Below are 17,908 nucleotides of genomic sequence, written 5' to 3'. Positions count from 1 at the left end.
AGGTTGGGCGAAGGCTTGGCTCTGGTTGCCCTGTGACTTTGAGTGAAGGTTATTGGGTGCCTCAGGCACTGCTTACCTGCTTATAAAAAAGTCAAGTCGTCCCCTCCCCTTTGTGACCTTGTGAGATGGTTAGGATGCAATCACGCACTAAGTTCATCTCAGTCCTGGAGAAATATTTAGTTTTTCCTGTTGCATAGCTCCGTCACCTTCGTCTTTGACACTCACTTGCTTTTCAAACATCTTAATACAGTTGCCACAGAAACAGTGAGTGACTTTCAAGTTCATGCCTTTGAAAGGCAAAAGCTCCTCATCTTTTTAGCAACAGCAGCCCCAAGTAATCCAGGGGCTGAGCTACTGTGATAAAATTCTGGTTTTATCCCTCAGAACCCAGGTAGCTGCTTTCTTTCTTTTTTTCTTTTCTTTCTTTTTTTTTTTTATGAGCTGCTATTGTCAGCGTGCAGAAGATCTCTATTAATAGAGTAAAGATTTCATGCCACCAGTAATTTTTCTAAGAGAAGGCGGGAATGCAGCCGACTGGGCTCCGCCGTCCCCTTTTGTGTTGAGAAGTTTCAGCTGGGTGCGTGGCCATAATTGGGTTACGGGGCTGCCAATATGATTGTGCTGCCTGGAAATGCAAAAGCCACGAGTCAGTTAAACATCAAGGTGAAGTTATTTCCAGCGGATCGATTGCAGCATCTCCCAGACAGCATGGAGGCCTGGGTGATGGGAGAAACGGATCCAGCAGGCAAGGCTGTTATTTCTTTATACTGATGCCATGGCCTCTGTGGCAAGGCAAGTACAGGCTCTGCATTCCTGCTTCTGGGCAGCCTGCCCAGCTGGTGGGGTGTCCCAGTGGATGGGGAGAGTTTGGTAGGTTCAATTTGATTCAATTTGGCAAACATTTACTCACCTCCTACTGTGTCCAAAGTACACAAAATGAGGGTCCTCTTTTACCTTTTAAGTTATGAAAATGAAATATTCCAGTTCTGACAATTCAAATGACAGCTGGAAGGCCACCCCTTACCCCTTCAACCCCACCCTCCTGGGAATCCAACACTGAGTTTGCACTGTAGGCTTCCACAAGTGTTCAATGCTTCTAGAGACTTATCACATACACAGGGCTTTTATAAAAGAAAAATATGTATTTATATATATTTTCTGCAACTTCATTTTTTCCCCCTCAACCGTATGACATAGAAAGTTTCTAGGTTAATACAGGTAAATCTAGCTCATTTATTTATAAATGCCATACTGCTCTACGTACAGTTACATAGTATGAGTATTGTACAATTTATTTTATTTTTATATATTTTAAACTTTTATTTTAGGCTCAGGGGTACATGTGCAGGTTTGTTATATAGGTAAATTGTGTGTCCTAGGGGTTTGGTGTACAGATTACTTTATCCCCCAGGTAAAAAGCATAGTACTCGATAAGCAGTTTTTGAATCCTCATCGTCCTCCCACCCTCAGCCCTCAAGTAGGCCTCAGTGTCTGTTGTTCCCTTCTTTGTGTCCATGTGGGTATCTTAAAATTTATGTAATCATTCCCTTTCTGGTGTGCATTCAGGCTATATATATATATATATATATACACATTGCATTCTGCTACTCTTTCTGGGAGCATAGTATAACTAACACGGGGGCTTTTGGCGTAGACAGACCTGGGCCTGAATCCCAGCTTGACCACTTACTGTGTAACCTTAGGGATGTCCTCCGAGGTCCTCTAGCCTCAAGGGCTTCAGCTGCAAAATGAGAGCAGCAAACAGCTCACAGTGACACATGTGGTGAGGATGGAATGAGGTGATGTCCACTGTGTGTTTCTCACGCAGGGCCTGACACACGGTGAGGGCCCAGTTAGCTCCAGCAGTAACTTGGGGTTTGGGAGTCTTCATCTTGCCAGAATTCTCACTGCTGTAATTGAAGAACAGGACTCTTAAGGGTCTGGGGTCCCAAGGAAGAAGTCGCTGGAGAAATGCAGATCCAGCTTGCCCTGAGTCTACGATTCCTGCAGAAAAAGGCACAGCCACTTCTGAGTGGGGAGCCTGGGGAAGTCCTGGGCAGCCTCAGGGCCTCCTACTTCTGCTCTGTGAGCTGCCAGCGCACCTGTGAGGCATCTGGCTTATCCTAGGTGGGGGCATTGTGTTCAGAGAAGTGGAGGGAGGCTGCTCTGGTGGAGAGGGTCTTATGCAAGGTCCTCCTGCAAGGACCATCTCCCGTTTAGTCATTCGTGGTTTCAGGGACCCTGCTCTCGCCCATGTGGCTGGTGGGCTGCAGACACTGCAGACACTGTGACCAGAGCCACTGGCAGTTCTCCTTAGGGCACGTGGGGTTGGGCCGTCAGCCTTGACAGCTTGCTGCCCTTCAGGGCAGAGTGTTCTTCTCATGACACTTGCTTTCATGGGCAGCTTCCCTTCCCGCCGTGATATCAACATGGTCTTTTGATAGAGCCTCTTCATCCTAGGGTCCAGAAGTGGGGCGGGTAGTCCCAACGTCTTCTGTTTCTCCCATGAGGCCTCAGGGCCACCAGACAAATGCACTGATGGCAAATTCCTTTGCTATCCCAGCAATCCTGGGTGTTTATGTGGATTAGGACCCCCCATCCGTTTGCATAGGCTTCCTTATCTATGCACTCAGAACTTTCTAGGTCAGTAGTTCAAATAGTGACCCAGACTGACTTCAGTCACTGGTTAGCAGTGAAATGAGAAAAATAAGAACAGAGTGGTGAGTTTCATAAAGCTAAGTATATTCTATTTATGGGGATGCTCTTTGCCCTTTGGGATTCAGGGATTACTTTCTTGGCATTAAATGTCCTTTTAAAATTGATGGTCATTTCTTTTTATTTTTTCTTTCCTTTTTTACAAGGGAAACATTTAAACAATATTTTAATTTCTGTGATTTTCTGTTCAAGAACACCGTCCACATTTCCACTGGATGTTAATGTTTTTCACATTGATTTGCAAGATATATTTTAAAAACATTAATCCCTAAGGAAAATATTTGCAAGAAAATCACAGTTGGCCATATGCCAGTTAATTTTATGTATCATGCATACCTTTTGATGTGTAGCTTACATTTTATTTTTTTTGTATGACCTAGATAATAAAACAGTAAAAATAAATCTAACTCTGTTCTATATTTTATCTCAACTTTGTATGACTTATTTTCACTTAAACTTGAATAAGTCTTAAATTCACTGGCTCCCTCCATCCATCTGTTTTAATGTTCTTATTTGGACAGAAGACACTATTCTGGGTGGTCTCTTTCTCTCCCTGTCTCTCCTGGGTACCGCTGGTCTCAACAGAATGGACTCTCAGTCGTGTTACACCTTGCGAAAGCTTGAGAGATGTCACTGAGACACCTGGCTCTATTGTCTATTGTTCTGTAACCGTTAAAAACAAACCAAACAAATGTATTTTTAAGTGACTCCCTTATTTCTCTGAAACCTTACACTCTCCCTTTCTCAGCTTACATCCCAGTGACTTTCCTGATGGACTCAGCAGCAGAAAAGCTCCTTTGCTAGCTCACTGTTACAGTGCTCACTGCCAACAATTGCTATCACAATGTACACTTTTCAAGAGTCAGGAGTTCACTGTTATAACTTCCAATCACAGCACCTGTTGTTACTATTTCACTCAGGGGGGTTCACATGAGAAACAAAGGTGGGGTGTCTCTAGGGGCTCAACCTTAACCTAACGGGAACCACAAAGTGGCTCTGTCGTCTTTGCTGCTGGATAAATTTGTTCTCATCCACCCATTTGCTCTACTGTGCGTGAAATTGTTGTCTTAATTTTGGAGGATTTATTGTGTTCAGTGAGAATTAGGGGTTTCAAACAGGGCCAGAAATGGAGAGGGCAGTTGTGGCAGAAGTATGAGTTGGGCACCACGGTAGTGTGGAGAGAGCACTGCGTGTCTGGACCGTGGGCTCCAAGCCTGACTGTAATCTTTAATTACGGGAACTAGAGCAGGCTGCCACTTCTCTGTGCCTCATCTTTCTGCATCTGGAAAACAAATATAATGGTCTTTACGTGGGGGTCCCCACACAGACCACTGATGTGCAAAATGAAGATATTAGATCTTGATAATTGATGCTTATATTATCTTTTAAAAAACCTATCTAGGCCGGGTGTGGTGGCTCACGCCTGTAATCCCAGCACTTTGGGAGGTTGAGGCAGGTGGATCATGAGGTCAGGAGATCGAGACCATCCTGGCTAACATGGTGAAACCCTGTCTCTACTAAATATACAAAAAAAATTAGCCAGGCATGGCGGCACGTGCCTGTAGTCCCAGCTACTTGGGAGGCAGAGGCAGGAGAATTGCTAGAACCTGGGAGGCAGAGGTTGCAGTGAGCCAAGATGGCGCCACTGCACTCCAGCCTGGGAGACAGAGCAAGACTCCGTCAAAACAAACAAACAACAACAACAACAACAAAAAGAAACCAATTTGGATAGTGACCAGTCACTATCCTTTCCCCAGTAACATAGATGTGATGTCAAACAGTCACATCACATCTATGTTACTGGGGAAAGGAGGAGGTTCATTATACAAAGGTGTGTACAGTGGCCTCCTGACTGGTTTGTTAGCTTTCATATCGCAATATTCCACAATCTGCCCATGCTCCATTACATTGTATTATTTAGTTTGAACCAAAGGAACTCTTACGAAGTGAATGAGTGCTCTAAAGATTCCTGCAAAAAATGGGTAGGTTGAAGAACAGTAATTATACCAGGACAAGAAAACAGCAAGAAAATGGCAGAATCAACCCTCCTTCTGCGCCTGGAATAATCTTTCCATCGGTGTCATCATGAGCTAAAAACAATGAAGATCTAATTGGATCAGACAAGAACTTGCCTTAAACCCCCCGATTCTCTAAAGATAGGGATTTACTTCCTCTTCTTAACAATACACTTTGTTCCATGTGCCAATTGTGCCCTTGTGAGTTATCTTTTTCAGCTCTGACAATCATTAAATGCAAGCATGAGCATAAATGAAACTTTTGAATTGATGTATCAAAAGTCTGATATATGGGATATTTGAATTGATGTATCTCAAAGTATAATTCCAGCATGTAAAAAATGATGCAAATTCTACCACATTGCTCTCACGAATAATATGATTACAGATAATATTTTAATGAGAGCAGACATTTTTGTATAATTAATCACTAAAGTTATATATTAACTTTTTTTTACTTTTGTAGCATCTCTTTAGAAGTATTTTGTTTGTTTCATAATGAATATATTATTAAGTAGGTACAGAAAAACCAAGGTCTTTTCATTCTTTCTGAGAGAGTGGGGAAGACATGTTTCTGATGAAATAAACAACTCACATTTCCTCAGCGCTGCCAGGGCTCCCTTTTTCCAGAGGAACTAACCTCCCGGCCCTTTGCACTTGCTGTTCCCTCTGTTTCCAAAATGCCTTTGCTTACTGCCCGTGTAACCTTTGGGCCTCATACCCTGTGTCTCCCCAGTGCCCAGGAAAGGCCTGGCACACAGAGGGCGCTCAGTGCTCCACATGCCTGCAGAGGAATTAATGAGGGAATTAATGATGAGGGACAAAGCAAGCACTGGCCATCCCTGAAGAGTCACTCACGAAGCTCTGCTAGCGCAGCAGATGGTTCCATTAGGAGAGTTCAGAACTCATGTGGATGTCAAATATTCGTGCAATGTAATTGGGAATATTTAACAAATGTTTAGCTTTGGGTGACCACATGCCATTCCCCAAAATTCACCCTTAAACTACAAAGAGGACCTAAAAATTGTTTGAAAAATAAAATTCTCTAATGGAGATCATTTTCTATAATGACATTTCAGTACATTTAGAAACAGGTAAAAGAAATTGAAGTAAAAACAGCAGCTGTGGAAATCACAAAGCTCCCCTCAATAAACTCTGGATCAGAGAATCATCAGAACCCAACCGAACAACTATCTAGAAGATACTAACCATGAAAGCACAACACATCCAAACGTATAGCAAATGCTATTCAAAGAGGAAAATGCATAGCACTGAATTCTTAACATAACTAAAAATGAAAGTGTGAAAATGCATTGGGCAACTCAGCATCAAGCTAAAAAAGCTAGAAATGGGACAAAAAGGAACTCAAGGAAAGCAGAACAACGGAAATAATATTGGAACAAGATGATTTGCAACTCAGAAAATCCAAAGGCTTGATAAAGTCAGAGAGCTAATGATAGGGTGGCTATTATTTTTTCTTTTGAACCGAAAAAGCAGAAATACAAGATTGAAAATGAGAAAGAATAAAAAAAAACAAAGGCATGAAGGACAATGACTTTTCAGAGCCTGCCTCCCAGAATGCTGTGTAGGGAGGAAGAGAAAAGGGGAGCTGGCTGGGGCAGCTCTGCCTGGGCTCCTGGTCACATCTTTCCGGATCTGTCACCCCCATGTGAACAGCCCAGTCCCTCCTGGTGCGGCTGCCTGTTCTACTGGGACGGAAAACAGAAGCTTCCCATCTATGCTGCAAGGTGAATGGGGCGCCAGGGCTTGGCCTGGAGGGGGTATGAGGCTAGGGAGCCCAGGCCAGGGCCACTGCTTGGATGCATTTCCTAAACTAGGTGATGGCCTTATTTGTACATTTTTGAGACGGAGTCTCACTCTATCACCCAGGCTGGAGTGCAATGGCATGGTCTCGGCTCACTGCAACCTCCGCCTCCCGGATTCAAGCGATTCTCCTGTCTCAGCTTCCCGAGTAGCTGGGACTACAGGTGTGTGCCGCCACACCCAGCTAATTTTTGTATTTTTAATAGAGATGGGGTTTCACTATATTGGCCAGGCTGGTCTCGAACTCCTGACCTCGTGATCCACCCACCTCGGCCTCCCAAAGTGCTGGGATTATAGGTGTGAGCCACCACGCCTGGCCTTATTTGTGCTTTTCTATGTCCATATCTATTAAGAAAGATAATTTTTAAAAAAGTAAAATAATAGATTCTGAATCTAAAGTCTCCTATAGGTTATTTTTTAAATGGAGGGACTTTCCTTCTGGAACTAACACGTATGTGTTTGTGGGATGAATGAATGAATGAATGAGTGATCCTAAGACAACACTATTGTCTACTGCCCTTGAGGATGACATCTCACACTGTGGATGCTGCCGATGTTTTTCCCAGTGGAACTTAACACTCCAGTGAAAAAGCCACAGTTCCTGGCAGGTGTTATGGATCCTACGATAGTATTAAACTTTATAAGCTATTAATAACCAAATTCACTATGTCCAAAAACAGAGTTCTTAATGACTGTGCCTCCCCCATCCCCCAAACCGGCTTTGTCTCTCTCCTCCACCCAACTAAACAGCCCCGTCATTCGCCCAGTGTTGCTTAAGCCAAAACCTTAGAGGTCCATCCTTGATTCCCTTCTCCTGTCTAACTCACATCCAATTCACCATAGAGTCTTGCTGAGAGGCCTCTAAAGCATTTTCTGAATGGATACAGTTCCCTCCCTTTCTACTACGTCCAGCCTGGCCAAGGCCACCATCATTTCATTTCCTGCCTGGAGCACCACAGCAGCCTCCTACTCAGTCTTCATGCCCGTGCTCTCTCCCCCTTCAGATGTTCTCCTTAGACCAGCTGGAGTTATCTTTATAAAGTAAATCAATCACATCATCCTCCTGGTTTAAACCTTCCAAGCCTTGTCAATCAGATTCGCAATGAAATTGAGACCCCTCTCCCTAGAGGCTGCACAGGGCCTGGACCCTGCCAGCCTTATCGGCACCTGGCCTTGCCAACCACCCCCAACCCCTGGACCCCATATGGTTCAGCCACGGTTGCTTTTATGTCTTTCCCCCAAGTTTGTTCCTACCTTAGAGACTTGCATTAGTGCTCTCTCCTGTAATCCACGCCCCTGAAAAGACAAGGAATTTCTTTTGTCTGAGTTCAGCCTAAACATCATTGCTTTAAACTCAACGTAAGGATCCCCCTGCCATTCACTCTATCACATCCCCGTGTTATATTTTCATTATATTATGTACAACACCATCTGAAAGTCTTCATGCATTTCTGTATACGTATAGAAATGGCCAGTGATGAGAGGTTCATTGTCCCATCTCCTCTTAGCCCAGAACCTAGACAAGGACTTGGGTTAATTTCCTTTCTCATCAGATGTGCTATGGAGCTTTTTCCAGCAGTTCTGGATCAAGAAACGTCCTCGTCCTAAATGCTTAGTAAACACCCCTGACCTGCATGCAGTGCCCTCCTGGCCACCATGCCTCTAAACCTAGCATTGACTTCATCTGACTCGGCCACCTTGCTTTTTGTGCTGTTTTGGCCTGCAAACCTCTAAGGCGAGCAGGAAGAAGGGGAAGGACACTTGGCCCAGGTAACAGCCTGGAGACCACTGTCCTAAGCAGCCTCAGAGCTAGCCTTGCTAGGACAAAATCCTAGAGGGGCAAGGAGCTTTCCTCCGAAGTCACCCACTTTTAGTCTTTTTGCAAAACCCGACACTGTAGTCATATTCTGTTTCTTCTAGACATGTTTTGTGATCAGCAAATGTGGAGCGAAGGTCTTGGTTAGAGGGGAAATTTAGAGGTCAAGTCTATATGACAGGGGAAGGGAAAGGCATCAAGGTCATGCCAGTTAGCACAATTTCTATTTAAGGCATTAGGCTGGCACATTTAAAAGAAACTGTACAGGCCACTAGGCATCGTGGAGCAAGAGAGTCAAACAAGGAGAAAAGCCAGCAGTTCAGTGGCCAGGAGGGCACTGCATGCAGTCTTTGCCCAAAGGCAAGAGTGGAAGGGACCAATGTGGAGGGCCAAGCTGAGGAAAAGCTGCATTGGAGCTGCCCTGCACATGCCCCTTCGGGTGCCTAGCAGCAAACTCCACCTGGGGCTATGGCGTTGCAAGGAAAAGACAGTGGGTAGTGGAAGCCCATGGTCATCTGGAGCTCGACCACCTGTGATCCCCCCGTTCCTTTTAGGGAAGGTTAGGGGTGATGGGGAAGGGAGGGCTTTGTGCCATAGAAAGGAATGACTGGTAGGAAGGGGAGATTTTGAGTGAAGCATAAAAGGTTATTTGGAGCTATGGCTTGGAGACAGCCTCTAGTATGGAGACCACTTGCTCCTGCTTTTAATCAGACCAAGCATGTAAATAATGAATTCAGAGTTACATCCACATTGCCTCATGGGTTCTCCTCATTGTCGTCCCTACTTAAACAAAAATAGCATGAAGAGAGGGAAATGCTAACCTTCCTGGTGCCCAGGGAAAGGTGGCCGGGGAGGAGTGATCCAGGTAGCCTGCGGCTTAGCCACTGCCTCCCCTGGGAGGGCTGGGCCTGCCCAGAGTGTGGTGTAATAGTGAGTTGATGCCATAACCTTTGTGTTTGATTAGTCACCAAACACAGGTGATTCACTTTATTGATTTAAAGTTGCTTATAAAATGCCATATCAGCTACTGCTGATTAAATGAGTTAATATTTGTAAAACTTAGCCCAGTGCCTGGCACTGTTAGCTATTCCTCAAACAGCAGTCGTTACTACTGCAGCTATGGTGTTTCAGCTACTGACTTCAGGTAGCCTGTGTAGACAAATAGCTCACGGTATTACTCCACAGGGATCAGGGCAATGCTGATCAGCTCCATTTGCTTGCCTGATGGGCTTAAAAGGCATGAAGAGAAAAGGTTGAAGGAACGGCTCTGCACACAGTCATTTGTTCTGACTAAATATTTCTGACGCTGGAGATTCTGAAAAGGAAATACTCTCCAGTGGCCCCACATACACATGCATGTGTTGTATAATGTATGCAAAGTGCACAAAGTTGGCGAAACAGGAACCTACTTGTTTGCAATGGTGGAGTAAACACCAAGGCGATATTTACTGCGGTCAGCTGTGAGACCAACAGACTACTTAGGAGAGCTGTCCTGAGCCACCTACCTCCTGGCCCAACTGGTAGGGGGTACCCCTATGATTCCACTGGGACTCAGAGACTAGACTGATAAACCTTCACTATCAGGCCTCCTACAGCATCCTGGATCATTGGAGAGGGACAGCCAAGGCCCTCCTGGGGAAATGTGGCCCACTCCCCCTCCCCACCTTCAGTTCCTTGGGCACATGCACTGCCCTCCTTCCCTTGGCCCATAGATGTTCCTAAAGTCCATGAATGACACTAGACCACCAGATTACTGGCAAGAGGGGTTTAAGGCCAGGTCCCTAAGAATGAGATCCTTTATGTTAGGTGGCCTGTCGCTGAATTATTTTGCTTGGAAGGACAGACTCACCTCCTATCTTTCCAGTCAAATCCTTATTCCTTTCCTGCTTGCCCCCAGTCTGCTCTGAGAGTTCCATCTCAACCTGCTCCTGTCTGTAGAATCCTGTCAACCCACAGACTGCTGTGAGCCGGCTCTCGCTGTGGGCACCGCCTCGGCCCCCAGCCTGACTGCCTGCAGAATCTCGCTCCAGCTGCAGCTGTGCTTCCTCGGCCACATGCTGTTTTGGCAAACACCAGCCGAGGTTGCCACCAGGCTGCACTGGCCTTCTGAGGGACCCAAGTGCCCGGTCTGGGGACTTGTCTAGCCCTCTTTAATTCCAGGGCTTTCCATCAGACTTCTATTGGATACAGAGTCCCAGCTGTGTGTCATATAGGTTTCTTCTGCCACCCACCAATGCCTGTTGGAAAGGCCAACTTCTCCCTGGGGATCCCTGGGCAAATGCCGGAGTGTCTTTTGGGTCAGTTCAACTTTTGATGAAAGCTTTTGGTGGGAATAGGTGGGCGCGATTACCCTCAGAAAACATTCCCTTTCTCTTCCCTCTCCTCTTTTATTTGACGTACTGCGTGGGGCCTCCCTCTGCCCCTGTGTGCTTTAGAACAGCATACTGCTTTTTCAGAATGGTGTTGATCCGCTGCTTCCGAAATAAACATTCAACCACCTTGACTGACTCCTTTGCTGGGAAAAACAATTCCACATGTGTGGCATGAACTAACCACACATCCCCTTTATGAACCATATGGAGTGAAGTCCTGGGGTCCATGCTGAGAAGCCCCGAGGGGGTGGGCTTTCCTCCTCCTCCCTTAGCTCCCAAGGACCTGTTCATCCACAGTGACCACTCTGGGCAGCCCTCGTGAGCCAGAGACAGAACCCGTGCAAAGACCGAAAAGCACCTGGAAGGGGAAGGGGCGGCAGGAGCGTTTCCCTTTTTATCAAGATTCAAGAGCAGAGTCTCATTTTGTTTTCCAAAACAGGTGCTTGTATCCGTGCACCTAAGTTATGAAGCAGCTATTCTCTTCCAAAAACGGAGGAGATGTTTGATGTCCGCAGTGCTGGTCTTTCTTGATTTTCAAACAATCTTAATTTTATTGGGAACATTACATTTGTTTTGTTGGGGGGTGCACTCCAGTCTGTTTTTTGTTTTCTCTACCTGCTTTCATGTCTTCTCCAAATACTCCATGCTGGTTCTTACCTCTGGGCCTTTGCTTATGCTGTCCCACAGCTGAGGCGCCCCCCTCTCCCACAGTGCCCCTCTCACTCAGTCACCAAATTCCCACTCATCCTTCAAGATGCAGCACAGACATTTCTTTCTCAGGAAGCCTCTCTTGTCCCCTTGCCTCATCTCTAACCCAAGCCCCTCCCCTCTGACCTCCTGTACCCGTGCATCCACCCCCCTTCTCGCTACCACATGTCAATCAAAATCTCAGTTGTCTCTCTCTCCGTCTAGACAATAGCTTTTTTGGAATAATGAGGAATTTCAGTCATGATTACATTCCTTGCAGCCATCACAAACCCTGACACATCATCGAGGCTTAAATTGGTGTTCACCCCTGCACTGACCTCTTTACATTGCCTCACTTTAGACAATTCTTTTCTTGGGGAGAAAACTACATGTCCTTGGGCACACCTGCCATGCTCCTGATTTTTATAGGGATGGATGTGCAGGGAGGCTTAGCACACTGACTTTTCTAATCTCTATGGTCGATTGTCTACATCTAGAGTTAAACGTTTTGGCCTCAGATGCCCTTTACAACTTTTTTGTGAGACAGGTTCTTGCTCTGTTGCCCAAGCTGGAGTGCAGTGGTGTGATCGATCATATCTCACTTTACCCTTTAACTCCTGGGCTCAAGCGATCCTCCAGCCTCAGCCTCCTGAGTAGCCAGGACTACAGGCATGTGGCACTATGCCTGACTTATTTTTTCTTTTTTAAATTTTTTGTAGAGGTGGGGGTCTTGTTATGTTGCCCTGGCTGGTCTTGAACTCCCGGCCTCAAGTGATCCTCCTGCCTTGGCCTCCCAAAGTGTTGGAATTACAGGTGTGAGCCACCATGCTTGGTTCCCCTTTATAATCTTAAGAATCATTGAGAGCACCAAAGAGCTTTTGTTTATGTGGGTTATATCTATTGATAGTTATTGTATTACAAATTTAAATAAGGAAAATTTAAAAATTAGTTCATTTAAAAATAATAAGCTAACATACATATGTTTGAAACAAAAAATTTAGTGAGAAGAGTGGCATTATTTTGTATCAGAGTTCTCAACCTTGGAACTACTGAAATTTTGGACTAGATACTTCTTCGTTGTAGGAAGTTCTCCAGTGCATTGTAGACAGTGAGCAGCATCACTGGCCTCTACCCACTAGATGACAGTATCCCACTTTGTTAACCAGAAAGTTGCCTGATATCCCCTGGACAGATGGAGAGAGAGAAAAACATCACCCTAAATGAGAACCACTGTTTTTTTTTATTTTGCAAATCTTTTTAAAAAAATTTATTTTATTTTATTTTAAGTTCCAGGATACATGTGCAGGACATGCAGGTTTGTTACATAGGTAAACATGTGCCATGGTGATTTGCTGCATCTATCAACCCATCACCTAGGTGTTAAACCTAGCATGCATTAGCTATTTTTCCTGATGCTCTCCTTCTCCTTGCACCCCCATAGGCCCCAGTGTGTGCTATTCCCCTCCCTGTGTCCATGTGTTCTCATTGTTCAGCTCCCACTTATGAGTGAGAACACGCGGTGTTTGGTTTTCTGTTCCTGCGTTAGTTTGCTGAGGATAATGGCTTCCAGCTCCATCCATATCCCTGCAAAGGACATTATCTCGTTCTTTTTTATGGCTGCATAGTATTCCGTGGTGTATATGTACCATATTCTCTTTATTCAACCTATCACTAGTGGGCATTTGTGTTGATTCCATGTCTTTGCTATTGTGAATGGTGTTGCAGTGAATATACGTGAATATACGTGTGCATGTATCTTTATAATAGAATGATTTATATTCCTTTGGGTATATACCCAGTGATGGGATTGCTGATCAAATGGTATTTCTGGTTCTAGGTCTTTGAGGAATTGCCATACTGTCTTCCACAATGGTTGAATGAATTTACACTCCCACCAATGTTGTAAAAAACGTTCCTATCTCTCCACAGCCTCACCAGCATCTGTCATTTCTTGACTTTTTAATAATCGCCATTCTGACTGGCATGAGGTGGTATCTCATTGTGGTTTTGATTTGCATTTCTCTAATGATTAGTGATGTTGAGCTTTTTTTCATATGTTTGTTGGCTGCATAAATGTCTTCTTTTGAGAAATGTCTGTTCATGTCCTTTGGCCACTTCTTAATGGGGTTGTTTTTTTCTTGTAAATTTGTTTAAATTCCTTGTAGAATCTGGATATTAGATCTTTGTCAGATGGATAGATTGCAGACTTTTTCTCCCATTCTTTGTGAGATCTGTTCACTCTGATGGTAGTTTCTTTTGCTGTGCAGAAGCTCTTTAATTAGATCCCACTTGTCAATTTTTGCTTTCGTTGCAATTGCTTTTGACGTTTTTGTCATGAAATCTTTGCCCCTGCCTGTGTCCTGAATGGTGTTGCCTAGATTTTCTTTTAGGGTTTTTATAGTTTTGGGTTTTACATTTAAGTGTTTAATCCATCTTGAGTTAATTGTTGTATAAGGTGTAAGGAAGGGGTCCAGTTTCAATTTTCTGCATATGGCTAGCCAGTTCTGCCATCACCATTTATTAAATAGGAAATCCTTTTAAATGTCTTGATTAATAGAAGAGACCTGGATTCTTATATCTCCTTTTGCATTTATTCTGTTGCCGTATCTTGTTTTGGTTAAGGTGGATGGTGAAATTACAGCCTTATGTAGATAGATAGTTGAAAGAGTATCTTAATAGCTTTTAAAGGTAATAATAGTGGATATTATTCTTTGATACTACACCAAAACTCAAAAAGTGGTGGTTTCTTAAATGTTTGTTGTAATGTGGAATCTGAAACCATATCAATACACTTTCCTTACTCTGTTACATTAAAATATATTGGTTTATCTTGGATGTTGAATGGATCTTTTACCCATATGAGATTTTGTGACATCGTATACTAGTCATTTGGAAAATATTTATGCCGTTCTTTTAAATGTTGACAAGTCTCATTATACAAGAGAAATTACATCTGTTAATCTTAGAAATGTTTCTAAGTACTGAAAAGCTATAAAGCACACAATAGCAGATGCAAGTTTTCCAAAATTCCAATTTCCTCTTGAAAGCTCAGGTTATATTACTGGTCAAATTACTATCAGTTTTCTTTCTTGAAGTGAATGGCTCACTTAATTTTGAGAAAATGGCTATCAAACACCAAAGTCTATATAACCATAGATCATAAATTGTTAATTCAAGTAAAAATAACGTTCCATATAAAAAGTGGCTAGTTTAGCCTGCAACTCAATTCCACACTGCTTTTCCTCGAGACAACTATCATGCTTTGGTATGTTTTATGTGAACTTCTCTTATTGTCACAGAGACTATTTTAAAAAGTGTACTCCAAAGTTGACATTTAATATAATTAAAATGTTTACTGCTTCATCAAGGACATTTCCAAATGAAATTGACTTTCTTTTGCTTCTGCAAGCACTCAGCTGTAAACACTATGATGACTAGAAACACAAGTACTGCCTAGATTTGTGCTAAGGCAAAGCAGTTTCACCACCACTGCTCTTGCAACTTTAGTGCAATGTCAACAAGGGACAAAGGCAAATTACATCTTAGTTTTATTATGAAAGCAGTTTTGATCTTGCTGACACCCCCCCCCCCCCGGCAAAAGGTTTTGGGACCCCAGGGATGCCTAGAACACGTTGCTGATCTATGCCAATGTTGTTTTACTTTGATGGTGAACTAAAACTGCCACAAGAGTTAGAAATGAGAGCACAGGAGCTCTATTTATGTGATTGGCTCACAAACTGCCGAGGAAGTAGTCATGGATTCAAGACTTCAGGCTGGAAGGGCCCTTTGAGATGCTTTAATCTAGCTTCTTCAGCTTACAGATGAGCATATTTAGCCTAGAGAGCGGGAGCGACGCACCCGAAGTCTCGCAGCTAGTTGTGGGAGAACAAGATCTAGAACTCAGGTCTTCTGATTCCTAGTCCAGTGCTCTTTCTACCACATCCTGCTATTTGCAAGCACTGTGTAGAGCGTCTAACACATGTTCCTGTGCAAAAAAGATCCTTTTTATACTCAGGTTGAACAATGTTTTATGATTGTTGGCATATTTGCTCTTGTTTTCTAAGTTGGCTTTTGCCCAGCCAGCATTCAGGAGGCTGCCTATTTTCTCTGGTTGCTTGACTTACAAGGACTCAAATTGGCCACGAGGCATACATGGGTGCTTAGCTGTGCTTTCGTGCTCCAGCAGTTAGACATCCTATAGAGTTGGTTAGCTGAGAGAGCAATGCATTTTCCCACCCGCTTAGGCCACAGTGCTGTTATGATGACGTGAGGACTCTACTTTTCCACCCACATGTTGGTTCACTTAAAGGAACCCTCTGGAACATTTTCCATGGGAACTGCCTTAACTGGAGTGTCTTGACGTTGCCAATTTCCTTGATTCCAGTCATAACCTTGATCCATTGTGCCTCATCGTGTTTCAGAAGAAAACTGTGGCCATTTTCCTCTGCCTGGCAGTTGAGGAGTAGGGAAGATAGATGCGGCTTCTCCAATAAATAAGCTGCACAACACCCAGTCAAAAACTATTAGTGACTGTTAAGATGAAAAACGCCTCCCATGACCTGCAATTTTATTCGGGAAGAAAGTGCCTGGCCTGCTTGGCTTCCAGACAGCTGAGCTGAGAAAATGGGGAGCCTCTTAGTTGCTTTCAAAGACCACAAAGATGGACACATAGAGGGGAACAACACACATTGGGGCCTGCTTGAGGACAGAGGGTGGGAAGAGGGAGAGGACCAGGAAAAACAACTAATGGGTACTGGGCTTAATACCTGGGTGAGGAAATAAGTGTACAACAAACCCTTGTGATGCAAGTTTACCTATTTAAGAAACCTGCACATGTGCCCCTGAACCTAAATTAAAACACACACACACACACACACCCCACAAGGAGACCACTTACTGGTGACATGCAAGAGCACAAGAAACTTTAGAAGTCCTCAGTGGAACTTGAGAATTATTTCTAGCCACATTTTTCCTACATTTTCCCACCAGATAGATCCGAGAATTAATGTCCTCAGTGGTCTCCTTGGAAGCTGCCCTGGGCTGGGGGATCACCTGTCCAGGGGCAGAGCCTGGGTTAGGTGGCCTCTTTTGGTCTCTTCCAGCTCTCTAATCTCCTGTGGTAACTAAGAGCTGCACATCTCAGGATTGTCACCTGCAGGGCAGCCCAGAAGCACGTTGCTTTATCCTAGGAACAGGGTCTGCTGTCTTCTGGGCCTCTTCCCAGGACTTCTGCCTCACCAGGTTGGGCTTCCCAGGTCAGGCCTCACCAGATGGTGAAGACCTGGACTGGGGAACGTTCAAGGCAGAGGAGAGGTAAAGCCACAGCTTAGGTCCTGCTGGGAAGTGCTGGCTGCCAGGAGGCTGCTGTGGAAATAACTGTAGGCCTGAGACACCAGTGTCTTTAAGGGTGAGTGGGGTGGTGAGAGGACCATTCAGCAAGTCCGATTGACCAACAGGCAGAGTGGCAGCTTACTTGGCATCTCAAACAAACAAAAAATCCACACAAAGACAACATTCCTGCCTATTCAGAGCTTCCAGCCTGAGAGGGGAGGGAAGCTAAACCCTGGACTGGGATCACGTGAAAGGAGATGAAATGAGGGATGCACAGAGGACACTGCATGGAGAATCAGGTAGGCTGGAGAGGAGAGGGGTCCATCCAGGAGACCGTCCTGAAGAGCGGCCTGTGATGGAAAAGGCCAGCAAGAACCACGGAAGCTGCTGAAAGGGTGTGGGGAAGCCATGGTTCCTTCCTTCCCCACGCCCCTTGCTCACTCTGATCCTGGCTCCCTTTACACAGGCCTAATGTGACCAAACCCCACCCTTAGGACTCCTGGGCCTCGGGCCTCAGTGTTGAGTCTGGCAGCAGATTCCCAAGGAGTATGGTTTGCACTGGCGGCTGGGTGTCGCTGTCAGCAGGTGAGGGAGCTCATGGGGAGTGCAGATTCCCAGGCCAGCCCTGCCAAGCCTGAGTGAGTACCCTGGAGGCTACTGCTGCTGGGACTGCGCAGTGCCGTAGGACACGATTTCTGGCCTCAGAGGCCCTGCTTTCTACTGAGGAAGCCAGACGCTGCATTTCGCATGCCATCGTGACCTTGAAGTAGGGCTGAGAATGAGGTGTCTGGGTCAGGAACTGGTGAGCACGGTCAGGGGACACCCTTAGGAGAAGAGCTTGCCCTTCGCAGCCAGGGCAAATGTTGGGGCGCAGCCATGCTGGCTATCTCCTCGTTTGTTCTGCCCACACATCTCCTGCGGCACCCTGTGGTCTGTGTCCTGACGTGGCCCGACTGTGGACCCCCGTGTCCTCCTGCCCGCTGTGTCTATTTCTCAGCTCCTGCTATGCTAGATCTGGGCTTCCGACGCTGGCCCTGCTCCAGCGATTGAAAATGACTGCAGCCTTGAGTGCAGCCTTGTCCTCAGCGTTCAACACGGGGTGCCTCGTGTGCTCCTCATGGCACATTTACCATGGGCTCTTTCAGGTT

At 45.0% G+C, this 17,908-nt stretch overlaps 1 protein-coding gene and 1 long non-coding RNA gene across 5 annotated transcripts in view; one reads left to right on the top strand and one right to left on the bottom strand.

The window, feature by feature from the left end:
- PRMT8 (protein arginine methyltransferase 8) overlaps positions 1 to 17,908 on the top strand; it is a 202,916-nt gene that overhangs the window by 53,895 nt on the left and 131,113 nt on the right. The window lies entirely within an intron of this gene.
- Positions 1,182 to 11,271, bottom strand: LOC129483525 (uncharacterized). The gene is made up of 3 exons (XR_008658075.2): positions 10,220 to 11,271; positions 7,809 to 7,850; positions 1,182 to 3,997 (listed from the first exon to the last, which is right to left on the bottom strand). It is a non-coding gene; the product is annotated as an uncharacterized lncRNA (long non-coding RNA).

Source organism: Symphalangus syndactylus, chromosome 5, assembly GCF_028878055.3.
Source record: "Symphalangus syndactylus isolate Jambi chromosome 5, NHGRI_mSymSyn1-v2.1_pri, whole genome shotgun sequence".
NCBI classification, from domain to species: Eukaryota; Metazoa; Chordata; class Mammalia; order Primates; family Hylobatidae; genus Symphalangus; species Symphalangus syndactylus.
Note: the sequence above shows the minus strand (reverse complement) of the source record. Positions and strands in the feature narration are given on the sequence as shown.